The following is a 6,000-nucleotide window of genomic DNA, read 5'->3' as shown; positions in this document are numbered from 1 at the left end:
TTTTAGCTTTTCTTTACCTGCTCTCAAATCCTGACCTACAGCATTCTGCACTGGTTTTTAAAAATATCCTCTTTTAACATGTTAGCTTAAAAATAGCTTTGCTTTCACCATTCCACATTACTTTAAAGCAGAAGGTCTGCTTTTTATTGTAGAGCCACAGATTGCCAGAAAAATACATTCTTATTTACTACATTCTTTCAACCTCTGGGGAAACAACTGGAGTTGAACTTGTGCAGCGCCGAACTTCTACGGGCTTGCAAGTTCGTTATCTGCAGTTGGCTGGTTTGATTCATTCTTTCCATTTCCCAGGAAAATGTTTCCTTCGGCTGTTTAATTTAATACAACTACAAGTGTGTGCCATCACACAGCTGAGAGCATCTCTGCCTTGGGAAGCAATAGCCCTTCTTTTGGACCCCTGTACATCTCGGTTGGATAACCTTTCAAGAAAAGTTTCTCCCTGCCTCTCGGGTTCTGTAGCACTTTCCGAGCAGGCACGCCATGCACCTGCGCGGCTGCACGTTCACAAGAAAAGCAGCAAGGGCTTCGGGGGCACAGGAGGGCCGGGGAGGGGAGGCACGCAATAAATCAGAGCACGATCGAAACAGAATCGTTTGACAATCTGGGCTGAAGCTCCAGCCTCTGAGGCTGGGGAGGAACCAGCCAAGCGTCGGTCCCGGCTGCCTGGCACGATCCGCGCCTGTCCAACCTGCCCTGGGGACACTCAGGAGGCGGAAAGTACCCCCCTCCCCTCCTCCCCGGCCCGGACGTNGCTCGGCTCAGCCCCACCCCGCCCCGATGTCCTCCTGACTGGCAGCCGAGGCGCCGGGCACCATGCACTCCCCGGGCCCGCGCGGCGGTCGCCTCCTTTCCAGTCCCCCTTGCCTTCCGAAAGGCCCGCGGCGGCTCGGGTCCCTCCGACGAGAAAAACNCGCGCCCTCAAAGCCGCCGCGCTCTCAGGCCTCAGCGGCAACGGTACCCCTAGCGGCGGTGTAAGGGCTAACAGGGCGGGGCGAAGGGGCGAGGCGGGGGCGCGCAGGCGCAGTCCGCGGGCTCCCGAGCGGCCCTCCCTCCCGACTTAGCAGCGTGCACACGAGTCCCCGCCCCCTTCGGTGCGTGACGGTGGAGGAACCGAGCGCGCGCATCCTCTGTGCTGCCGTCCGCCACGCTGAAGTTCAACGCAAAGAACAGAGAGAAACAGCTGTGGAGTTCCTGCTCCGCAGGGTAGTGTCGCTGCCGCCGGCCCGGCCTAGCGCCATGCCTAAACCTGGGGCTCGTTCTGAACGGTGCCTCGGCGTGCGACCCCTCTCGCCCGGCACGGGCCTCGCCACCTCTCGGGGGTCGTCGCAACGTCCCGCTCAGGCTTTGGGGGATTGAAGCACCCAAGCCGCGCGCGCCCTTAGCCAAGGCAGCGGCCACTGAGGCCTCGGCCAGACACTCCGTCTCGTCTTTGAGGCACCGGCTCTGAGAGCCCCAAAGGGAGGGAGAAGCCAGGGTTTGAAACTGAGGCCTTGTCACCGAAAACACGCTTGCTCGTGCTGATGCCCTCGCTTGCAGATCCTTCATGCTGGAGCGGGAGGCAAGAACGTCACAGACCTTTTCCACGTGTTTGTCAAGGTTTGTTTTTGTTTGTTTGTTTTGTTTTTGTTTCTCTCTTTGCCAGGGCGAAAAGAATCCTGTGATTCTACACTGTCTCCACGTGTCCAGGACCCAGCACGAAGGGTCTCCCACTCCAGACTTTAACTCCTCCGAAGGAACTCGGATTCCCCCTTTATCTGAACCTGTCTAATGATACTTAGGCTTCCTGTCTTAGAGACTAGATCCACTTAGGGAGTAAAGCTGCTCAACTGCAATCAAGATCCAAATCTTACCCTTATCGTATCCGCGGCTGCACCAGCCGAAGACCTCGTATGTCGTAAATGTACTATAATCATGAAAGTGCAATATATCAGTGTGAGTCAGTGTTATCACTAAATCATCCCACTGCTCTCAGTGGTTCTCAAACTGTGGTTCCCGGAGAGCCGAGCTTGTTAGGCACACAGATTGCCCTAGTCTGCTCAGAACCCCTTGAATCAGAAACCGAGGGTGGGCCCAGTCGTCCGTGCTTTAACAAGACCTCCGGTTAATACTGATGCACACAGAAGTTTGAGAACCACTGCTCTAATTTAAACATAAAAGTAATTAAAAAAAAAAAATTTCACGGCAGCGTCTCTGGTGTAATAATGACAGTTAAGAATGTGCTCTGTGAGGGATGTCTGGCTGGCTCAGAAGAACATGCAACCCTTGATCTTGGGGTCATGAGTTCTAGCCCCACGTTGGGTGTAGAGATTACTTAAAAAAAAAAAAAAAGAAATGTGCTCTATGGAAAATGAAGTTGCCTATTGAGACTGTCTTTCTTGTTTTTGAAACCCTGTATCTCCCCAGTGTGTGTTAGAATCCTCTGCGGGGTTATTTCAGTCTCAAGTTTGGAGGATTAACACCACCTTCTCTCCAATATCTCTTACCCTCAAGAGATTCTGATTCATTGGGCTTGGGGTGGGGCTTGGGAAGTGAGGTTTGGAGAAGCTCTTCACTAAGTACCGATACCTGACAGTCTCGAGGACACCGTTTTGTGTGTGGGCTCCAGAAACAGATTGCTGAAAGTGTGACAGCTGGATCCACCATTTCCTAGCTATGTTAGTGGTACATTATTACAACGGTGCTCCAAATCAGTCATGTCTTGGGGCGTCCATTGCCTTGTGTAGACCTGTCCCACATTGACTGGGCTTAGCTGTGTGACTTGCTTTGGCCAGTAAGTGGGACATCACGGACCTGATCTAAGTGCCTGTTCTTGAGGCTTGTCGTAATCTATTTGCTGTATGTTTTATGATTATTCAAGTCTGCTGTAGAAAGTAAGAAACTAAGATGTAGACACAATTTGCTTCTGAGACATTACACGTAGGATAAATGGATATGTGTTGATCATAGATAAAAGAATGGAGCAAATGAAAGTGCTCCTTTAGGTAGAAAGAGATAGACGAAGTGAACTTTAAATATTAATAAGGTAGAGATTAGACTACGTCTAGACTGACAACTGGACACTTACTTACTAGTGACACCCGTTATAGCCCCATTGTAACCTCATGTAGTCTGTACGAGAAAAGCAGATAGACCCCTAGCTACTCAGCCAGCTAATGACTAGCTACAGTTACGACCAGACACTCTTGCTACTTCATCTCTCTGACAGAACAGATCTGTGTTGGTTCCGGGCCCCCCCCCTACTTTCCACTTTGGTCCTTAAAACCACACCATTTGCAGAGAAGACTGGCACAGCAGAGAGGTTAGTACGTAGGAACACTGCATGAAACAAAATTCAGATCCACCCTGCTGTCCTAAGCTTGTTTATCTATCCCATCTCTTTCCCCTTGCTTCCCACTCTATTCTAAATTGATGGATGAATGAGGCGCCTGGGTGGCTCAGTTGGTTACACGTCTGCCTTCAGCTTAGCTCATGATCTCACAGTTCATGAGTTCGAGCCCCACATCAGGCTCTCTGCTGTACACACAGAGCCTGCTTCAGATCCTTTGCCCCCCAGCTCCCACCACTCCCCTCCCCTTCTTTCTCAAAAATGAATAAATAAACTTAAATTGGTTGATAAATAATTTGGGTTACTATTGCTACTCTTTGAGTGAACATGTTATGCCAGACTTAGTGGCTTAAATAGCCAGTTTATTTTGCTCATGATTTTGTGGCTCCAAAATTCAGGAATGGCTTGCTAGGCAGTTCTTTGTTGGAGTCTCTTATCAGATGTCAACTCACTACAGCTGTTGTTTGAAGGCTGATTTGGGCCAGATACCCAAGATGGCACATTCATGTGGTCAACAACTGATGTTGGCTGTTGGCTGGCTGCATGCCCAGCCGGGACTGTGAACCAGACTACCTTCCTACAGCCCCTGCATCCAGCAGGGCAGACTTCTCACATGACAGCTGGCTTCCCTCAGAGCGAGTGTCTGCAAAGAACCCATGACCTTCTCTGCCGTAGCCCAAGTCATGCAGCCTCACTTCACCTACCCTCCTAGCTACCAGCAAGCTGCTAAGACCAGCCAGGATTCAAGAGAAGAGAATATAGACTCCCACCTTTGAATGGGAGCAATGCCAAAGAATTTGGGAACATGTTTTTAAAGCTGTCACATAAAAAATGTAATTCAAGTGTCTTAATTTGGTCTATAAGCCTATCTGTCCTGTGACCTACCTACAACCCTGCGGTGGTTTACTTGGAGGCTGCCATTACATCAAGGTAGTTTTCCACATGACAATTACCCTTTGGAATTTGGCTGCCATATAAAGAAGCCTGGAGTACGCTGCTGGGAAAACCACATGGAGGAGGCGGCAACAGCCCCAGCTAACTAACAGGCCCATGTATGAAGCCATCTTGGCCCATCCAAGCCCCAGATGAGAGCGTTGCAAAGAAGTTGAGATCATTAGTTCTGGAGCCAGACTTCCTGGGTTTGGGTCTTCACTCCACCATTTACTAGCTTTATAACCTTGAGCTAATAACTCAACCTTTCCATGGCCACTCATCTGTTTGATGGGATAAGGGTGTTGCTAAATTTGCTCATCTGTTAAATGGAAATAGGGCATCTGCTATATAGGGTTATAGTGAAACTAAATTAACACAGATAAAGTATTTCAAGCAATATCTGGAACATGGTTAGTGATCAATAAATATTAGCTATCATTATCTAAATTCCCGTGAATCTCTTAAACCTCTAGGATTATGTCTCTTGACCCTAACTAGAGAAATATAGACCTGTCATTTAATACACATTTAATGTGTACTAAGTGGATCCCCTATCCATTCCCTTTCTCTGAATATTTGAATATCCTAAATATGAATAAATGGAGGAGTTGGGAGAGCTTGGGGTCTGTGTATAAAGCTTTGGAGAAATAAAGGAAAAGGCAGGTGCATGTAGCAAGAGGAAGGTTCTGAGGAAATTATAGGGGTGCTACAGAGGTAGTGCTGGCAGGTTGGAGAAGGTTACAGAAGAGGGAGAGCAGGAGGGCCTGGGTTCAGCCTGGCCTGCCCTTCAGTTTTAAACATTCTGGCTCCATTAACACAATCTCCTCATGAAAAATTACTGCTGAATCAACAGTCCACAATAGGTTACATCATGCAAATACTTTTCAGAGTTCTTGGCATCTCTGTTGCTGGCAGAGCACAAGGGTGTTTCTGTGTACATGTTATGATACATTATACACCCAGCTATTACTGTCCACTTTAAAATCCCTGAATTGGGGCTCCTGGGTGCTCAATCAGTTAAGCATCTGACTCTTGATTTCAGCTCAGGTCGTGATCTCATGGCTTGTGAGTTTGAGCCCCATGTCAGGCTTCGTGCTGACAGTGCGGAGCCTGCTTGGGATTCTCTCTTCCTCTCTGCCTCTCCCCTTGCTTGCATTTGTTGGGGTTTTTTCCCCCTTTCTCTTTCAAAAATAAAAAGATAAACTTTGAAAGACATTAAGATTTTTTATTTTTTAATTTTATTTACGTTTATCCATTCATTTTAAGATAGAGAGGGCAAGCAGGGGAGGGGCAGAGGGAGAGGGAATCCCAAGCAGGCTCTGCACCACCAGAATCATTGAATCGTTTTTAATGATTTCATCTACATGTTGGAAAGTACCCATCACTGGGAAGAAATAGTATCTCATGAAAGCAAGGTAGAAAATAGAGGGGCTATTATCAATTGGACTGCAAAACTCCTATGCTCAATTTCATACCCCAAAAAGCTCATATTTATCTGTCCTCAAGCATAACTGTGGGCAACAAGACTGTGACTATCCCACATCCACCATAAAAAGGGCACCTGCAAGGGGCGCCTGGGTGGCTCATTCAGTTGAGTGTCCGACTTGGGCTCAGGTCATGATCTCCTGGTTTGTGAGTTCCATCCCCATATTGGGCTGGCTGCTGTCAGTGCAGAGCCTGCTTCAGATCCTTTGCCCTCCTCTCTCTGCCCCTCCCCCACTTGC

General features: G+C 48.4%; 1 long non-coding RNA gene across 1 annotated transcript in view; it reads left to right on the top strand.

Moving 5' to 3' along the window:
• Positions 1-1,176: 1,176 nt before the first annotated feature.
• The window catches only part of LOC144231821 (uncharacterized), a 46,764-nt gene continuing 41,940 nt past the window's right edge, over positions 1,177-6,000 (top strand). The window contains exon 1 of the long non-coding RNA XR_013335191.1: positions 1,177-1,614. This is a non-coding gene — a long non-coding RNA (uncharacterized LOC144231821). The remainder of the gene's footprint in view (positions 1,615-6,000) is intronic.

This window comes from Crocuta crocuta, unplaced genomic scaffold, assembly GCF_008692635.1.
Source record: "Crocuta crocuta isolate KB4526 unplaced genomic scaffold, BGI_CrCroc_1.0 scaffold260, whole genome shotgun sequence".
Classification (NCBI taxonomy): Eukaryota; Metazoa; Chordata; class Mammalia; order Carnivora; family Hyaenidae; genus Crocuta; species Crocuta crocuta.
The sequence above is the reverse complement of the archived record's forward strand: the minus strand, read 5'-3'. Positions and strand labels throughout refer to the sequence as shown.